The 20,459-nt window shown below is 42.8% G+C and overlaps 1 protein-coding gene across 4 annotated transcripts in view; it reads right to left on the bottom strand.

Annotated features, from left to right (window-relative positions):
* Positions 1-5,065, bottom strand: part of ZNF462 (zinc finger protein 462) — a 93,999-nt gene extending 88,934 nt beyond the window's left edge. For 2 of the 4 annotated variants that reach the window (XM_056324177.1, XM_056324180.1), the window contains exon 1: positions 4,238-5,064. The gene's annotated coding sequence lies outside the window, so the exon portion shown is untranslated. Of the gene's footprint in view, positions 1-4,237 lie in introns of all 4 variants that reach the window. The other 2 variants (XM_056324183.1, XM_056324181.1) reach the window with 2 other exon arrangements.
* Positions 5,066-20,459: the final 15,394 nt, after the last annotated feature.

The raw sequence follows: 20,459 nt of genomic DNA, 5'->3' as shown, positions 1-20,459 counted from the left end.
CAGTTCTCCAATACTTATCTACATACCAACTCTCTTTCCAATCATTCATGTCTTCATAAAAATCAATTCTCCTTTAAGTCAAAGTTCACAATACTGAAGAATTTGTTATAAACTTACTAAATTGAAATTATAATCTTTTCTTTCCACTTCTACCTGCAGTTCTTCTACATTTCCAGCATCCAACTATATACTCATACACTTCACAGTCTATGCATACACAACATATTTTTAGTTTTCTCTTGTATCAAAATAATTTTTCAAGATTATGGAAGGAAATTCTAAAATGACATTTTAAACCTCAAAAATGTAATCCATTATGAATCTAGTAAAAACATGTAAGGAAATCAAATAATTGTTTAAACATTTTAAAAGCAGTGTTTCATAGGCTATGTCTAACGGGGTTGAGAAAGCAAGTAAAAAAACCAAATTTCTATACGGAAGAATAAGCTGTGAATGCAGTTTCTGTTAGAGCTTGCACCATGAGAAAGCTCTGGGTGCCCACAAACCAGAATCAAATGAAAGCCATTGTCCAAATGAAGAAATTTGTTCTTGATTACAAGAAATATTCAAGTCACCACCATCTCATGAATTAAGATTGTCTTCCTAGAGGTCCTTTAAAACGGCTGTTGTGGGTTTGTTTTGGGATTTTTGGTTTTTTTTTTTAAATTTGTTTTGTTGTTAAAAACAGAAGAAGTCCCTCAGGTAGTATTTTATCAGCAAGGTGAACTTCAGTCTGTCTGGGCAGAACTACAGCAAGAAATATTTAATAACAAGAGTATTATCTCTAAAGGGATTTTAGTCTCATAAAACAGATCTCATAGGGAAGACACCCTCCATAGACATAACACTGCTCTCACTCCAGCTCAAACTATTGCAATATTTGGTCTTCTAGGGTGTCTGTCATGACAGGAGAGCGGTAGAAGGCCTTCCCATAAAGATCCTCAGCTTAAATCTCAAACTCATTCTTGGATTGCATATGCCAAATTCAAGAGCAATGTACCTGTATGGCACACTACAGGGCAAGCACTGAGTTGACCTCTTAAGAAGTAGATTCAAAATTCTGAACTATGAAATACAAGCAGAAACTTCAGAAGACTGCGTACAGTTGTCTTATACAGGGAATGGATATTTAGGATCTGACTAAAACAAGCAAAGGCCAGTGGGGGGCTTTGTCAGATTCCTTGGTGGCTGCTGATTTAGACCTATACAGCGACTGCAAAGTGCATGAAAGAACATCACCTCAGGGGAAAAAAACCAGTTAACCTCCCTCTTTACTTTGTAAAGACGTAAGACTAAACATACCTGAAATGGCGTGTTCCATGGCCCACTTCTGAAAGATGGAGACAACCACAGTATCTCAGTAATTTGGGTGACATATCAGTAACCAGAACTTAAGAAATGCGCAGTTGATAATGCAATATCCTTCCCAAGTATATTAGATTACATACTAAATAATTTCTTCCACAGCAAAAATAAAACAAGGGCATGGATTTTAACCTTGTAGAAGCTGGAATTCAAGTTCATCGCTACTCATTGCAATTCACAAATCCTTCTATTCTTTTTGCACATTCTGGGTGTGTGTTCCAATTCAGATTCACTAGCCCCCTATCTGCCACTTACACCTCCCATATGTAACACATTACTTCTTACACTCTTCAGAATAACCTATGCATGAACATTACTGATACCCTTCTATGGAGCTGTGCCTTCAAGCTCAGTAGCACTGCACTCTGGTATCCTCCTCATGCATTTTAGCATGCAGCTTGAATTTTTTGAGGAACTGCATCTACTCTGCAACTGATGTGCAAATTCAGGATGGTGGGAAAAAGAGTGAGGTGCATTTTGAGTCTACTCAAATTATTTCCGATTAAAAGGCAGGTTAAAAACCAGCACACTAATTCCTGTTCAACTGCTATCTCACTTTAAAGATCTTAGGGTTCCATAATTACATTAAAATGACAACACGAATGTTGCCATAGGTTTTCAGAAAAAAAATATTTTATGACACCAAAAAGACAGCTGTGAAAACAGTTTTGTTTTTTCCAAGATAAATTATATAATAGTTATGATGCTCTGAGGAACCTACGAAAAGCTTCCCAGTATCACTTTAATGCAACCTAGTGAGTGGGGAGAAATATTCCATCTTAACTTAAAATACATCCAAAAGAAGGAATGCTCTTGAAAATCAGATGTTAAAAATCCCCAAAATCAGGCATCACCATCATCACCTAGAAAAAAAATGACATTTCATGATGTTCTCTGGAAGAACCTCAGCAGCATCAAGCTGCATGCACTTAGTTCCAAATACTTTAAAAAATCTATAAATATATGCATATATACACTATTTCCTTGGCCAACTGATCAACCTCCTAAATTCTGTGGTCTTTAATCAAAGAAAAATATCTAGAAAGGTGACCTCCACATGAAAGCATAAGAGCAAAAAAGCCTGAGGATGTGTTTCTCTGTGTGAAGGAGAATCTGAGCAATTTCCTCCAATCCTCATTTCCTGATAGCATGAAGTCAGAGAGAAGACCCATCACAATGTTGTACATTCAAAAAACTGAAGGAAACCTTAGGGGGAAAAATCATGATTAAGCCAGCTACTGCCAGCAAAGCTTCAAAACATGGAGAGACATCCACGATGTTAGAAGCACTTCCCATCTCAGCTTTGTCTACTCTCTCTCTCCTCCATTTTCTGGTGGAGCTAGAGAACATGACATGGCTTACCTGACTCAGATCACAGCTCTCTGCCAAACTAGTCACTTCCTCTTAGACATGCAAGCAGCTTCATGAGACAAACAGACCCCCACAGGCACACACACAAAAGCAGCAGCAGAAAGCACTCAAACTTTAAGGTCTTTCTCCTTCCAAACACCAGAAAAACGAAGGAAACTTTTCCTTTTTCTCCCCCAAATGGGGGACGTAAGGGGGGATAAATCCTATCAGATCACAACTACATGAAGCTCCAGGAGGATCTCTCTGTGTGGAGAATAGAAACCACAATGCTAGGAGGAGCGGGGGCGGGGGGGAGAAGAAGGTTACTCCAGAAGACATAAAGAGCCTGTGGACTGTGTGTGTGCATGTGAGAGCGAGGAGAAGCTTTGTGTTGTGGAGCCTGGACTGGAACCAAAGCAGACAGCTTGCAAATGGAGGACAGGGAGATAAAGAAAGGGAAAGAGGGGGAGAGATAGGGAGAAAGCTGGTCCGGGTGGTTGAGAAAGGGGCAGGGAGAAAGCGCCTTCTCCCTCACCTAGTTTAAAGGTAGGGACATCGGGGAACTGAGCAAGAAGTGGGCTCCTTCCCCTTCCTTTCTTCCCTTCTCGCTTTCTCTCAAAGGAGAGCACAAGCGTGTGTAATGGCTCCTGCTCTCCAGCTGAACGCTGTCCTTCTCCAAGCAACCTCCTGTGGGCACCACCAGCCCCCCAGCCCCGACGCCGCCGGGGACCCCCGCATCCCAACTCCTGGAGAGCCGCGGTGGGGGCACCACCACCGGGGTGAGGGACCAGCCTCGCCAGCGGCGAGGAGGAGGGCAGCGAGAGGGGACGAGGAGAAAGAGGAGAGGAAGAGGGGCAGGAGAAAGAAAGAGAAGAAAGAGAAGAAAGAAAGAGAGAAAGAAGGAAAGAAAGAAAGAGAAAGAAAGAACGAAAGAAAAAGAAAGAAAGAGAAAGAAAGAAAGAAAGAAAGAGAAAGACAGACAGGAAGACAGAAAGAAGGGAAGAAAGAGGTCACCCGATTGCCTGGGTCGTGCCAGCACGGAGCTTTTCTCTCCTCCGTGTCTCTCCCGTCTCTGATCCAAGTCCACACGCACAGCACCATCCAGACCTCGCACACACACACATACCCTCTCGGGCACCCCCCACCCCGAAAGCTCGGCTGATATCTCACTTATCTCCCCATATCCCCCCCCCCCCCCCCCCCAATGCAACAACAAAAAATTAATTAACCGCCTTCCTCCTCCTCCCACCACCACCACCACCACCACCAGCACCTCCTCCTCTTCTCCTCCTCCATGCAAGAGACTTCTCCCTCAAACAAAACACCCCGCTCTCGCTCCCCTCTCTTTTTTTTTCTTCCTTTCTTTCTTCCTCCTTCCTCCGTTGACCGAATGAATGGATTTCAGAGGAAGGCGGTGGAAAGAAAAGAGAGACAGAAAAGACCAAACAATATATACATACACACACGAGAGATGATCCCTCCAATGCCAAACCGGAGATGGGTTTTAATTGCAAGAACTTACAGGAGCGTCCCGGCACTGCTGCTCTTGCTGCTGCCTCCTCTCCTCTTCCTCTCTGCCTAGCTCTTCTTGTTATTGTTGTGGAAGTTGTTTTGTGAGTCTCATGTGCTCTTTGCCAGGTCTCAGCAATGGAGGATCGCCATCTTTCCCTGCTTTCCCCCCCCTCTCTCTCTCTCCCTCTCCCTCTCTCTCTCTCCTTCACTGGTTTGCTGCAGCTGCAGATGACCTGAGATATCCGTCTCTCTCTCTCTCTCTCACTCACCCTCTGTGTCTCTCTCTGAATAATGAGCAACCAGAGGGAGAGAGAGAAAGAAGACAATCTCCTCTCCTACCACACAAAACGCAAGAGCACCAGGGGGTGCAAGAATCCTTTCTAACAACAACAACAACGTGTAGGGGAAGAGGAGGAAAAAAAGGAAAAGAAAGGAAAAGAAAAGAAAAAAAGAAAAGAAGAGAAAAGGCAAGAAGAAAGAGAGGGAGGGAGGTGGAAGAGGGAGGGGGAAAGCAAGCAAACAAGAGAGATCTAGGAGGCAGACAGATGGAGGAGAAGATGGTAGTGATAGAGGAGGAGGTGTTGAAGATTAAGGAGATTAAGAGGAGGAAGGTGGTAACAAAAAGTTAAGGTTTGGGACACTGAATCACTCACAGGCCAGGGAGGAGGAGAAGAAGGGGGAAAGATCTGAAGAGCTTCCCCTTCCAAGCTGTTGCCTTCACAAAGCTTCCTGTGCAGGAGCGCCCAGCAGCTCCTGCAGTGCTCCGGGAGCCGCTCGGATGGAGCGCTCTGCTAGGTCATAGCTCTCTTCCATCCATGACAAAAACGGGTTTCTGCATGCAGATCTGCCCCTGAGGTGATCCCTCAGACACATCCATCTAAAGGCTAATCTTCCCTGAGCAGGGTAAAGAACATAAATGGAGCTGGAGGTTGCAAAGTATAAAACCAGATCTACCACGTGGTTGGTTTTTAATCCCCCTTCCAGCTCGCATTTGATGTGGAGAAAGGACACTCGAATTGTCCATTTCTGGCACGTATTTTGAAGTCTACTCCCACAAATAAAGACAGTCATCTCCAGGTTTTTTATTTCTCATAAGCATTTAGGAGAAAAGAGACCTTGTACTGCTGAGCACCAAAATCACTTACTACATTGGTGAAACGTTTTTGGCTGTAAAATAAAGTAAATAATTCTACTTAAAATAACTTTTATGCCTTCCAACACCTACTTGTCGACTCCTTTGTGAATGATTATTTAAAACCCTGGAAACTAACGATCAAGGATCACAAAGAAAGGTATCTTGGTGATGAAGGCAAGCAGGCAACGACAAGCTGCTGTAACCTGCATTTTTATTTAGTCTCCTTTCTATTAAGCATTGTGCTAAGCTACTTCTTTTGCTCGACAGCCCCCCTCTCCTCCTCCAATCTTTCTACAGCACCAGGTCAGATTCCTCCTAGTGTTATATCTAGCATCGGGGTGGGGGGGTGGGGTGGGGTGGGGGTGATTGGGGTTACATGCAGACTCAGTAAATCAATGCACGGGAGTGAGGCAAAATCAATTTGAGCACAAGGGCATGACTGGTATTGGAACATCACTGGGGTTTCCCGAGCCCTCAAGCGCTGCAGTTTGCATGGGTGGAAGAGAGACTAGAACCACAAAGCACCAGTTCGAGTGGAGGGGGAGATCCCTCCCCTGCTCTGAGGAAGTTTTATGCGAGTGGTGAAGCTGAGATTATCTTCTTAAGAGTCCAATTTTACTGGCTCTGGGAGAGGTCAGGCATGTTAGAACTTCATTGCCTGAACTCTCCCAGCTCAGCTGAAGACCAAATGCAGAAATGTTAACAATAGCAATAAAATAAAACAACAAAAATCGGTTGCCCAGGTACTAGTCAAATATTAAACTTATGCACTCTCCAATCTTCCCATCCGCCAGATTGCCATGAGTACAGAGCACAAAGGCAGGATCTCTCCATTAAATCTTCTCTTTCTTTGAGCCCTGCAAGTTAATCACTAAACAGGAGAAAGATCTTCTCCCTCCTCCTCTCCCCTCTTTCCGCTCCCCCCCTCCTCGCCCCAAACAAGTGCTGTGAGAAATAGGAGGAAGAATAATATCTGGGCAGAAGGAGCACTGTTGAATTTAGAGAATCCTTCCTCAGGAAAAGGGGAAAAAACATCAAAACTGGGGATTCCTGCTAAGACTACTGGTTTCATGCAGACAAACGAAGCGGACACCTCCTAAGAAGCTGATAAAAGAACATTAAGGAAAAGGGAGTGACTGTCTTTACGGCTGCCAGAATGTGCATGTGTTCTGCCTGCAATTTTCTATAAATCATCCTCTTCGCAGGAAGAGAGCGCCTGGGCTTTGCAATCTTTGACGTACCATCAACACCGAGGCAGATAATTTACCTCTTTGTCTCTCAGCATTACATTTTAAATTAAAAAAAAAAAAAGGGAAAATAGAGCAACCCCACAACCACAAACCCCCAAACACCTGACTTCTGACCAGCCACCCTCCCCTCCAGGGAAACGACAATCCTGTTTCAAAATGAAGGGTCTTGGGAGGAATGGGCATCAAACCTCCGGGGGGTGTGGGGGGGGGTGGGGGCGGGGGCCGCGGGGGGTGGTAGAAAGAAAGAAAGGAAAGAAAGGAAGAAAAGATAAGCAAGAAAAGGAAAAGAAAGGAATGAAGGAATAAAGAAAGAAAGGAAAAAGGTAGGAAGGAAGAAAAAGATAAAAAGAAAAAAGAAATAAATAAAGATAAAAAGAAAAAAAAATCTTAATGGAGGTAGCCTGGAAACATTTTCTCGCCCTATCCCCCTGTTCCGTGGTCCGGCGTGGAGTGTGGATGTCTGGGCACCCGCCCGGGGTCCCGGGGAGGAGGTCGGGGCGGCCGGGGGGACCCCGGCGCTGGAGGGCAGTGCCATGGGGGGCACGGGGCGAGAGCTTCTCCCTAGGGGTCGGGCGGTCCATAACTTCCTGCGGCAGGCTTTCGGCCATCCCCACGGTGCTCCGAGCGCTGCCGGGGAAAGGCAAGCGACAGCTGGACACGCTGTGCTGGGAGAGCCCCACCAAGAAGCAGCCACGAGGGAAAAGCGAGGGGGAAGCCTCCCCGCAGCCCCCCGTATCCACGGACCGCTGGTTTCGCGCAGAAACCGGAGCTTCTGGCTGCCGAGTCCAGTGGAGGCGAGGGGGGCGAGTCCGGGGGTGCGGGACCCTCCACGGGTGGTGGGCGGGCGGGAGGGCTGTAGCTGGGGTCAGGCACCCTGTCTCGCCCCGCTGCCGTGCCCAGCAATGAAGAGGTTAACCCTGCGGACAGCCCCCTGGCCGGAATTACCCCGGCGGGTTAACAGTGCCATTAAGGGGAGTCAAGACAGCTTGCACCACTCGGGGTGCGGGCTTTCGGGGCGCCGGGGTGTTGACAAAGGCGCCGGTGTCCCCTCAGCCAGGCGGCCCGGCCGCGGGACGACAGTGGGGCAGCCGGGACGGAGCCCGCGGCGGGGCGGGGGGCGGGGGGGGCGAGACGGGATTTCAACTTCTGTTCGTCAGCAGGGGTTGTGTTCCAGCGCCGTGTTGGCTGAAGCCGTAGGAAGGGGATGTTCTTGGTTATAAATGAAAAATTAAATGCTCCCTTACCGACCTGGGTTAGATGGGCGATGTTCTGCCATGTATCCAGGGGACAGGGGCCTGGAGTGGGGGGAAAAAAACATTTTCCAGCCTCTCCACCTGGTTACATCTTTCCTCAACCAGAAGATCTGACCAACCTGGGCCCGAGCACTTCATCCACGGGCCTGGACTCTACTGGTGTGCAGTGATTCAGGTTTGCATGGCCCTGGCTGACACCTGCATCCCACTCCTGCAGCCACTGGAAGCCCATGGGGACTGCATAGTGAGCCTCGTGGTGGCAAGGCCACAGGCAGAGGAGTGAACCGACAGCAGAAAGCTCAAGATGGTGCTATTCTGCCTTCCCATTTTTTATTTCCATTTTTTTTCCGACAAAACCATTTCTCCCTGGGCTGTAATTAGCTCCTCAGGTTGGGAAACTGGTACTCTTAGCACCAACAGTGAACACAGCCTTAGTGAGCAGGAGACAGGAGGAAAGCAATGTGGAAAGAAAGACACGGAAAGCACACTTTACATAATCAACAGTGAGGCAGTGTTGTTAATGATGTGCCTTCACAGAACTGAAAGTGGCTTGTCTTTGTCCTCCCCAGACTCGGAAGTTTCTTCCTTTTCCTGAAACAAGTTTGGATGAACTTCCTATTTATTCTACACTTTTTCATGGCTATTTTATCCTACCTAAGAGCAAGGTTTTGATGTGTTTATGCAGGAGGCAAGTATTGTATCAGCTCACTGAAGAACTGAATATCACTCTCTCTCTCTAGAACATTATGTTCTGCAGCTATTGAGAGAATTTCACTGTCCTGTCTAAAGAAAATTAGAAATGTGCTGACCTTTACCCTAGCAACGTACTTCTTTAACCTCCAAGGATTTCCTTATTATGAAGGACATTGAGGAGAAACTGGTTGGCTGGAAGCAGAGAAATGCTACTCCAATCCATGAAAGACAAGGGATATCTGATCAGCAACATTTTATTTTAGCAAATACAGTGGATTCAAGAGGGTTTACATGTAAATAGTCCAAACCTAGGTTCTTAAGAACCATTCAGAAAATTCCTCCAATAAACTCTATAACTTTTAACCTGCTAATAAAATTTGAAAAGTTTCATTTCTAGCAGAGCTCAGACTGAAATCACGAAGAGCAAGCTCTTTGCTGTAAGATCACTTTGTTATCTGCGAGGACATTTCAGAATGTCATGCACATGTTGCAGACCCTTAGAAAGATACATTTTAATGTTGCTGGGGGTGTTTAAGAGAATTATACTGGTGAGGACCAGGTTGGTTATTGGAAGTCACTTCCTTAACTGGCAGATGTATAGGTCACAACTGTTAGAAATACAGTTTTTGCTTCTTTGAGAAGACTGAATCTTCAGCAGCCAGATGTTTGGGTAAACTCATGGTTATATTTCATACCTGTCCCCAAGGTTGCTCAGAAACTGTACACCAGGACTGAGAGTCCAGAAGTCAATTTATAAAGAAAACCATCCCACCTTTTAATTTAGGCATGAGTCAAGAATAATGAGTATATGGTGTTGGAAGGCTATGGTAGACTTCAGGTTGGATTTGGTGAGTCCCACAGGTCATCACTTCTCCAGCCTAACATGTCTAAAGTGCAGGGAGCAGAAAACCTTGTGTTTAGAGCCCAGTCAAACTCCCAAGAACAGTTAATGAAAAAAAATCCTTCAGTGTTAAAATGAACTGAGTTGGAATTTGAGCACATCCTTAGTAACTGAAACGTGAATTACAAATGGCTCTAGATCTCCAGTAAGTAATTCATCAGTATATATACTCTTTTCAATGATCAATTTGATTTAGTAAAAGAATAAAATGCAGTCTAGTTGAAAGAGTGATTTATCCATCACCAGAAGACAGGCAGCAAACTGATTTTGGGGAAATCCGTATTTACCATGAGAAGGGTTTGCTAAGCAACTAAAGGCAAATCTTGACTTCACTTTTTACTGTTAAAAAATAGTGACCATGAAGCTTAATTAAATTCACTTTGCACTTTTGAAATCTTTAGAAGCAAAATATTCTTTGCTCTAAGTGCAAATTAAGTTTTATGAAATTCAGTCCTAAAGACACAGCTGGATTTCATTTAACCTCAGTGTGGTTTTAGATAGAGTCAATGAGATTGAAACTGCAGTCACTTTACAACATCTGACCTTCTGGATCATGACAACTGCTAGTGAGTATAGGAACATTATATCCCAACATTATATTGTACTCGCTACTAAGAAGACTTCAAGAGAGAAGCAGGTTGATTTTGTCTTCAGAAGAGATGGGTACTGAGTGATTTGTGAAATGGTTTTGAATTTATTGGTTAGATACAAATGCTTTCTGGCTATATTTACTGGTCATTTTTCAGTCCCCCACCCTGCATATTTTACTAGATTTATGCAATTCAATACAAAGCTATTCTTGCTTACATACCCTTGAAAAATGCATTTCCCCCTTTTTTCTTTTTCTTTTTTTAAGATATAAATGCAACACTTGCATCTCTTGAGCTGTGTCTATAGCACTCCACTATTTTTAAAACTTAAGCTATCAAATGCCAGTCAAATAATTTTTGTCTGTATGTCCTAATCAACCTGTATAATATACAGCCTCTGATACATTTGAGTTCCACTTCCTAGTCAGTGTTTGCGATACCTAATTTTTCTAGACCCACCATAAAATTGAACAAGGCCATCTCTGGCTTTCTAGGGAAGTGCCTGGTACTGCTGAATAATCTGTCTCCTATATGCAGTTTGATGACATTTTTATTGATACATTACAAATTTAGCCCAAGTTTCATTTTTTGAAGCAACTCCAGTAGGTGTTTTCATTTCCCATGGAAACATTTCAGGCATAGTTGATTTCCCACCTTGCATGTCTTTGAAGATATAAAAAGGAAACAATGCATTTTATCTCCTACTTTTGAACTACCTCAGTATATAGTTTATTTCCTAATGAAGTTTTTCTTCTTCAGCTTTTGCTGAAGACCCGGTTGTACATATGGGTCATTTCCAGGTAATTTTCTCTTTGAGCACAGGGATGGACACTGCAGAAAGTTGATGCTGAAGTGCAAGCTAAAACACTGTTCTTCAAATAATGTCATTTGGTTTGGGCACACCTTTCCTATCTGTGAGCTTGTTGCTGCTACTGCTAATCTACTACATGTTTCAACAAATGCCATTAAACTTTTCTAATGATTTGTGACAACATAAAATGAAGGTCTTCCTCATCCATCTCCTGTCCATTTATCTCTTCTCTGTTAAAAGATTTTTTTTTCCTACCCCTATGTATTTATGGCACTTTTTTTTTCTGTTCCACATCTCCATATGACCCGCCAAATCCTCAGCTGATATAATTTGGCTGGCTTCATTGACTTCAATGGATATACTGCTAATTTAAACCTTCTGCTTGGCTCATTCTTGCATCTAATTGGGTTAATAATCTTTACCAATTATTTTCAGTAGTTTAGATATTTCTTTTTTTACATGTAGGTGTTATGTATTTGAATCACATGTTTTTCTCTGTTGATATTTTCACTACGATACATTGATATCTCATAAAGTGTTAATTCTGTGTTTAAAATTTAGAATTCTTCTCTGCTTCCCTTTCTGATCTCTCCAGAGTTCTTCAGTTTCCTAATGCCCACCTTGACTTTCTGCATTTTAAACTGTAGCATTTTGCTGAGTTTCTCTCTGTGTTAATGTATTTTAATATGCTATATTTCAAAGGAGCCTTTCTTCTGTAATATCTCATCGATGCTAGTGTTGTGCCATTTATGAAGACATTGTTTCTGGGTTTCATCTTTACAGCTAGCAGTTGTGTTCTCTAGAACTGAAGAGACACCATTTGTAATGTGAATTAATATTTTCAATGCCCATTAAATACACATCTACTGAGAGGTGGGTAGTCATATTAACGTGAAAGATAACCGCATATAGAATCATGGAATAGTTTGGAAGGGCCCATAGAGATCATCTAGTTCCAGCCCTCCTGCCATGGGCAGGGACACCTTCCACTAGACCAGACTGCTCAAAGGCCCATCCAGCCTGAGCCTGAACACTCCCAGGGATGGGGCATCCACAGCTTCTCTGGGCAGCCTGTTCCGGTGTCTCACCACCCTCAGAGTGAAGAATTTCTTCCTTGTATCTAATCTAAATCTACCTTCTTCCAGTTTAAAGCCATTAACTCTTGTCCTATCACTACAAGCCCTTGTAAAAAGTCCTTCTCCTGCTACCCTGTAGCCCCCCTTTAGGTACTAGAAAGCTGGTATAAGGTCTCCCTGGAGCCTTCTCTTATCCAGGCTGAACAACCCCAACTCTCTTAGCCTCTCCTCACAGAGGAGGTGCTCCAGCACCCTGATCATCTTCGTGGCCCTTCTCTGGACCCGCTCCAACAGGTCCATGTCCTTGTTGTGTTGGGGGCCCCAGAGCTGAATGCAGTGCTCCAGGTGGGGTCTCACCAGAGTCGAATAGAGAGGGAGGATCACCTCCTTCAGCCTGCTGGTCACACTTCTTTTGATGCAGCCCAGGATACGGTTGGCATTCTGGGCTGCAAGTGCACATTGCTGGGTCATGTTGAGATTCTCATCCATTAACACCCCCAGGTCTTTCTCCTCAGGCTGCTCTCAATCCATTCCCTGTGCAGCCTCTGCTTGTGCTTGGACTTGCCCTGACCCACAGGCAGGACCTTGCACTTGGCCTTGTTGAACTTCATGGTGTTCACACAGGCCCACCTCTCAAGCCTATCCAGATCCCTGTGGATGGCACCCCTTCCCTCCAGCATGTCAACTGCACGTGCAGCTTGGTGTTGTCGGCAGACTTGCTGAGGTTGCCCTCAATGCCACTGTCCATGTCACCAACAAAGATGTTAAACAGTGCCAGTCCCAGTACTGAGCCCTGAGGAAGGCCACTGATCACTGGTCTCCACTTGGACGTTGAGCCAAAAAGGGGGAGACGGGTGCTATCACATAGATTTCAAAATATATTTCAGAACCTATGATCATTCTTTCCTGTCTTGAGATTGCCCGTAATAAAGTTTCTACACTAACATGTAGAAATGGTTTGGTGTGTTTTGCTTCCTTTTTGGCAGCACCATCTTGGTATTAGAATTTGCAAACTCTTACGGAAACCCAGGCTGCATTTCAGCATTCAAGGTGACTGGGTGGATCCTGTTAGTAGGGAGAAGGCAGGACAAAAGAAAGATGAAAAGAACACTAAAGGCAGTCCATAAATAGTACCAGTACACTTGGAAAAAATCCTCACCTATAATTACAAAAACATTTCAGCATCCCATTCTGTCTTCAGAAAGGTAACAATTATTTACACATATCAGTCTCTATGTAAATGCCACCTGTCCAATCAATACATTAATATTTGAATTAATTTCAAAAGAAGATGGCAGAAAAAAAGCCATCATTTCCTCAGTAATGAACTAATTTATCTGAAAATCTGACAACTGCAAGTGGGTGGTACTCTTTTCTGTGTAGTCTTACAAAAGATATTGCTGCAATCAAGCTGGTACTTACTGTTCTAATAGTAAAACATGCCGAGCATCAAAACTTGACATGGAATGTAATGAGAAGTGATATGATTGAACAGAGATTTAGCAGATATGTTAGTTATGTTATGTGAGCAAGATTTTTGCTCTGAGTCTTGAAATCTTCGCGCACACACGTGGGTACACACACATACTTGATGAGTGAGACAGTTTCTTGTGGAAAGTACATCAAGGTAGGTCTTGGAAGAGAAAAGAAAGGAAATATGGATGAAGTAGGGGGGGATGCTCTGATTTTAAATAGCCAAATAGAAGAGGTGCTTATGACATATGTACTGCCTGGTTCAACAGGATCCAGTTCCTTTCCTGGTCCTTCTGGTAATGTACTACAAGAAACAGGGAGGAGTTTAGTCATGTCTAGTCTGTAAAATTAAGGAAGGAATAGGGGGAAACCATATATCTGCCAAAGAAAAGCAAGGTGGTCTTTAAAGGGGGAGGGGGAGGGGGAGAGGGAGGGGGAGGGGGAAGGTGAGGGGAAGGGAAGGTGAGAGGAAGGGAAGGTGAGGGGAAGGTGAGGGGAAGGGAAGGTGAGGGGAAGGGAAGGGAAAAATAAGAAAGAAAAAGAAGAAAAGTTCAGATTTTACATGACTGTAAGCAGTAACCAGAGAAGGGGATTTAGGAGAGCACTGAGAATGACAGGCTGATATTTGTCAGTAGTATTTGTGACAGATTGAATGGGACATAGTGGGTACCAGGAAATTCAGCAGGACAGTGATTGTAGCAAAGGTAATCAAGCCAAATTTGTGGAACAGCCACAAAGAAATTAATAGCTTCAGGGCAGACAGTAAGGATTCATATTTTGGAGAAAGAACTTGAGGGCAACAGGAAATGTGAAGCTCTTCAGAAAGAAACTTAGGTGAATTATATATGCAGAGGATATCATCAGGTCTATACTGCAGCTGGTTAGATCCAGTTCAGCTGAATTTGCACTGAAAATTGCTCCCTGACTCTGGACTGGATTATCGTAGTTGTCTCTCCTTACCTGTTCTGTTCTCAGGGAGTGATTTTTGCTGCAGGTGCTGTTGCCTGTGGAAGCTTCTCCCTGATGCCTGGTTGTTCTCTAAGGTCCAAGTGTGCATGTCGTGTAATGTGTTTCTAGTCATTGTGGCTGCAGAGGAAATTCTGATAAATGTACCTCAAACACCAGCTGATGGAGATACTTCTGAGTCTGCAGAGAGCCTGGAGCAATAGCTCCAAGAGGTTTGAAGTTTCTCATTCATCTCAATGTGTTCTTAAATTGTCATTCTTCACCTTCTAACTTAATCATCAGCATTAAAGTTGGCCCCACATTTTTAACTGTTTCTCTTTTGATCATTTCACAGAAGCCTTCTGAAGTTTTTATACCCTAATTTCAAAGTGTTTCTTGTGCCCTCCAGGTGAGAAAGTCTAGGGCTGCAATGATATCTATTTTCCCTCTTGACAACTTTCAAGCTGCAGATGGGAATTGCCAGTGCAAGAACCCATGGCATACTAGAAAAAACATAGGGACTCCAATAAATTAAATGGTTTGCCTACCTACTTAATTGTCCCTGCAATTAATGTACTGAATGATTAATTGCCTTCATAGCTAGTTAATCACGGATTTCAATATCTTCAGTGTAAAATCATACTGCCATGTAATTTCATGGCAACAAGAATCCTTTAGCATACCAGCTCAGGTGTGGTTTGCTGGTGAGGAGGCATGGAGCTCTAAATGTCTTTCTCTTGATCTTATACTCCCTGGGTTAGAGGGCTGGTGTTAACCAATTTTGTTCCACCAAACACTACCTAACTGCACTGACCAAACATCAATGCACAATGCTTTAGTATTCTACAAGTTTATTCAAACATCCATCCTCCTCTTCCTTCAAGTTTGACAATAGCTCTTCACCCCTTGGGTGTGAGGACTGAAGAACACAATCAGAACTACAAGTCATAGGAGATGGACACTGCCATCCCTGTGAAATGTGCAGCTCTTGTCTCAGTGTTCACAACCAGGACTCCAGTTTCCTAGCCAACATGTCCATCTGCCAAAAGTTGTTTTCCTTTTTCTTCCCTAACAAGCAGGACTGAAAACCATCTTTGGACTAACCAGCTCTGAGATGTCCACAGTTTAGCCTGATGGATAAGCCTAGCCAACCATGTGTGTTTCCTCTCTCATAAGGATTTCTTTGCCTTGCTAAGGACTTGTTTACACTGGGAAACTGACCAGCCAAGCTATAGCAGTACCAGTATTTCAATATAACCGGTCCATTTCCTGTGTAGACAAGTCCTTAGACTAATCTTCTAGCTTGACCCATAAGCCCCAGTTGCAGAAACCTTGGAACGTGTTTTGGAGTCTTATTCCACTCCTAGATTATGAAGCCTGCCAAACTTTCATTTTGTCCAAGGCTTCCTGCCATTTCAGCCCTGGAACCCATGTGATCCCAGATCTTTTGCCTATCATCCAAGACTCTCCAGCCAAGCTACATACATCCTGCCACCAGTATGCTTCTAGTTTTGCCAAGCTCAAAATAATTTTCTGTTCTTCTGTCCATGGATATCTAAACTTGTTAAAACATGAACGAACTGAGTAATGGACGGCTTGAGGCCAGAATGCATGTTTGAAGTTGAACAGGTCTATTCCTTTTCCTCATTGCTAACTTTCACATAGATGTATGTGGACGTCCCTGCTCCTGAGCTGTGTGATATAAAGGCACCAATACACTCTACTGTCTTTAATGTCACTTGATGAAATCAAGAAATTCTATCATTCCTCTTCAATCCTTTTCATAGTTTAAGCACCAGACACTGATTTCATCAACTTAGCTCTGTGAAAACAGCAGGCAAAGATGACTTTCTTTCTTCTGCACTCTTTATTTCATGGTTTTCTACATCCCACTATTTTTTTGCTTTAGGTTATTTTACACATTACTTCATTAAATTATATGAAGAAAACACCAAAATACCTAACAGATTTGCAGTGATACAGATAGATGTCTTATGTAGGCACCTAAATGCAAGTAGACATCACAGGATGGGTAGAATTTTTTTTATTAGCTTAGTGTAATTCTCAGTTTTAATTAGTCTCACACAGTATCCCTAATTTTTTTATTAAATTCTCAGGCAGAATAGCAAGAGCAAGCTTAATGGAGATTTTAGCATTGTGGGCATGCATTGTAAAAAGAAGATTACAATAGACACACAAGTTCACTGTATAGCAGTAATTCTTCTTCTTGCTGTGTAAAATTCAACAGAATAAAAGAAACCCACTGCTCAAATGCTTTCAGGTAGTAAGTATGGTAACTCCTGCAGCCTGCCAGCTTGTGCCTTCACTGGAGAAAAAATTTATCGCCACATCAAGATCACTGTTCAGTCTATTTTCCTCACAATTTCAACCTTATTTCTACAAAGTAATGGAAAACTATAGTGTTGTCAGGGCCTTCCACTGCATCCCCAAGGTCTGCTAAAGCTCCAAGCACTGACTTCCACCAGGATTAAGCCTACCAGCTAGGTCTTTCCTCTTTCATTTAGTACAGCCTTTGGGGACCCCACCAGCTAGCAGCCTTCACTTGTCCTTCATAAGGATCTACTTTCAAACAGGACTGGCTAGACCTACAGCCTAAGGAAGACCCACTTACTCTCCACCTGAAGTCAAGGAAAGGATGTCTCCCTGCTTCCAATCACATCTGTCATCCTGCTCTACCAAGCATTCTTTGGCAGCTCATTTTTCTCCACTGAGTACTCAAGGTTGAAATCAGGGCTGGGAAGAGCTTTGAAGACCAGAGCTGCTCTGGAACAAAGTGTTGGAATGGAACGCTGTAAAGATGAGGAACTGTGTGTCTGGAGCTCAATCTAACTTTTTCCTGTCTCAAAAAAACATATATATGGAAGCTGAAAAAGCTTTAAATTTTTTAAACTTGAATACTGTCAATTATTTCTTTGGCTTGTTAGAAATACTCCTGCAGGAGAGGACAGAAATTCAGTTAATCTCATTCCTTGCCATTGGCAGAATGGCTGTCTTCTTTGTGGTCTTGAGAACATAAATCATTCTCTATTCTCTCCTTTCCTCAGAAATGTACGAGTACAAGATGCAGTAACTGTGAACTGATCTTCCCAAGAAGATGAGTATGTTGGGGCACTTCAGCCATGTGCTCAAACCCAGTTAAAGCGAATCTAGGCTTTCAAAACACACCACAAAAGGCCACCAATTAATTTTGGCACTTGTTATTTTAGTTGTCTTTTCATAAATGGTATGTTATGTTTAATAAACATTAAATAAAGTTGGCTGGAAAACACTTTTTGATTTCATGAGAGCTTGGATATTATGCAAGTAGGTTTTGGTTTTATTCAGAAGAGGAAGTCAAATATTCTTTTGAATATTTCAACACATTTCACTTAATGATTCTTTTTCTGATTAAAAATAACCAAAATCATAACATAGCATTTTGCTAAAACTCTTTTCTGAAGAAAACTGTTAACTCAAAAATACTTTAAATAATTCTTGCATGCATCTATTCATGTGTCTAGCAGTAAGTGTTAAACTAATTCCAGCTGATCCAATTGTTAAAATAATTCATTAGCAACACTTAAATGGAATGAAATATAGCTTGTTGATAGTCACATAGGTTTCAAAAAGAAAACTGGTCTTCTGTAACAGAGGTTTGAATGGAAGAATAGTTGTACTGATATATCTTCATTTTGTAATATTTTTTTGGTGCATATAGGGGTGGCAATTCGAAGAGTTTTAAAACAGGGATTTAATGTTTTCACACCACTTTTATCACAACACTTCAGAAATTATTAACAACCCAGTTTTATATAACCACAGTAATTGATTACAGAACACAGTATTTGGTACAGAACAATTTAACTGGAATTTGTATTTCATTGATCATAACAAAATTGATAGAAGTGTATGTATTACAGTTATATAAACAACTTCAGTACAAAAGGGAAGTAAGCATCTTAAAAAATTGGGTGGGCATGGCAGATACTGAAGACTGATACTCATTGAACTAAAATTTCTCAGGCAATCCTTCTCAAAATGAGGTTGTTTACCAGTATATTCAAAATAATCAGAGAAGAGGAGTAAGACAGGAAGGTGAACAAACCAAAGTTTGAATGACCACAGTTAAACAGAATTGTAATAAGGCTGAAAGAACTCCAAAGCTAAACTGAACCTTCCAATACCAGTGTTGCCTGAGGAAACATGCAGTTAGCAGGAAGGGTGTCTGTGCTCAATTGAAGACATAGGTGGATTTAGCTGAGTAAGTGAATAAAGAAGGAAGGGAATAATCACTAATTATTCTACCTCTGGCCGCTTTACTTTTATTTACTTTACTGTTATTATGTGTAGCAAGGAGCAGCACAAACCATCCTTGAGGTGCATACTGCTAATACAGTTGCACTGCTTTCAGTATGAGTTTGCAAAGCATTGCTGCCTGTTGCTATCTTTGACACGTGAGTGGTCCTGTTGAATCCCATGCACATAAGTACCTACAAGTCCTGACCTCTAGCAGTTTGTTGGACTGCATGCAGGGTGTTTGCTGGATATTGGACTGCCAAATACAGGAAACAATTTGTGGGAAAATGAATCCTACTCCAATCTGACCAATCTGGAACCTATGTTTCATAAATAGCGTCCTGACCTGCACTCCAGTCCTTGTACCCACTGTTTTTCAGCCCTGCCATTTTGTCACTCGTGTTTGGTTGCAGAAGTGAAGTCAGTGAACAATAGAAACTATGGCTTGCAGGAGACATACCTGCTGCATTGTGCATGTACTCCATGTTGCTGAAAGCAAAGATTTATCTTGAAGATCAAAGGCTTCCTGTAGTGTGATCTGTATCTAAAAAAGACTTTATACACATCATGAGCTTGCACCTTTCTGATTCATTCTGTCTTGGAGGACTTCTCACTCACTACCGTCTGAACAATATATGTCATGAATCATTCATTTATTCCACTTGAATGGAAAGCTTTCCATCAACCACAATGGGGTTTGACTCAAACCTTGAGGGCCTGATACATCTACTTTTTCTTGCACTGAGTGGTGCTTCACTGTGGATGTAGTCCTACTGTCCTTGCTAGCAGCCTCTGACACCTCTTTCTCAGCTCTGTCACTGGCTTGTTTCTACTTCAGCCACATGAGCTAGAAGCACAGCTTGCTTCAGGAATGAAGTGGGGATGGAGCACCATCTTTGCTGGTTTTCAGTATGGGCCCTCTTTGTCCTTAACTTTACAAGCAGCAGCAAGATACTTCCCCTCTCTCCTACGTGACCCTGTTTCACGTCTCACCTAGCAAGGCAAGCCATCAAATGATTCAGCACGCAAAGCCGCAGGATGAGCAAAGCTTATGAGTGCCTGTTGCACTCACTTGTTAAGGTTTTGTTTGCATTTTCAGATGGTTCTTTCCAAAAGATTAGCTGCTGCGTGCCACATCTCTAGACCAATTGAAAAAAAAAATGTGTTTCCCTCTAGAAGCACTTACACTTTGCACTTTTATAGAAGAATCCATCAATTCCTCAGTTCAGAAAGGATTTTAATCTGGGGATCAATGTCCCATGGTGTCCCAGTCAGCTTTTCCTCTTGTTTTCCAAGGTAGTAAGTGCCCTTCATTCCTCTAGCAAAGTGGATCCCCACACTGCAAAGGCAACAGTTGCTGAACAGAACAGCTCAGCTTGTTAGGATTTGAACCCATGTTAAGAAATGGTCTTGTAAGGACAATTGCAAACTGCAGCACTGTTTAGAAAGGAAACTGTATATCTTTGAAATTGCTTTGTCTGATGCAAATACATAGCCACAAGCATATGTGTATGTAAAGACTATGTGCACACAAACACATAAAACTGTGTAAGCAGTATAAGCTGCAATCCCCCCAAAAAACTGTTGAAAGAGAATAAGAGAGCAGACATGCAACAGACCTTAGTTGGCTTGCTTAATGCCCTACTGGAAATTCTGAGGGACCTGAGTGGTGCATGCACTATATGAACCCCAAGCAGAAAAGAACAGAAAGCTCTTCAACCCGTCAAAGTAAGTTGACTTTGGCTGGGCTACTAAAGAACATTTGATAAAGTCAAAGTTTTGGCAAGCTCCAGGATCCTCAGTCCAAGC

Source organism: Falco biarmicus, chromosome Z, assembly GCF_023638135.1.
Source record: "Falco biarmicus isolate bFalBia1 chromosome Z, bFalBia1.pri, whole genome shotgun sequence".
Classification (NCBI taxonomy): domain Eukaryota; kingdom Metazoa; phylum Chordata; class Aves; order Falconiformes; family Falconidae; genus Falco; species Falco biarmicus.
Note: the sequence above shows the minus strand (reverse complement) of the source record. Positions and strands in the feature narration are given on the sequence as shown.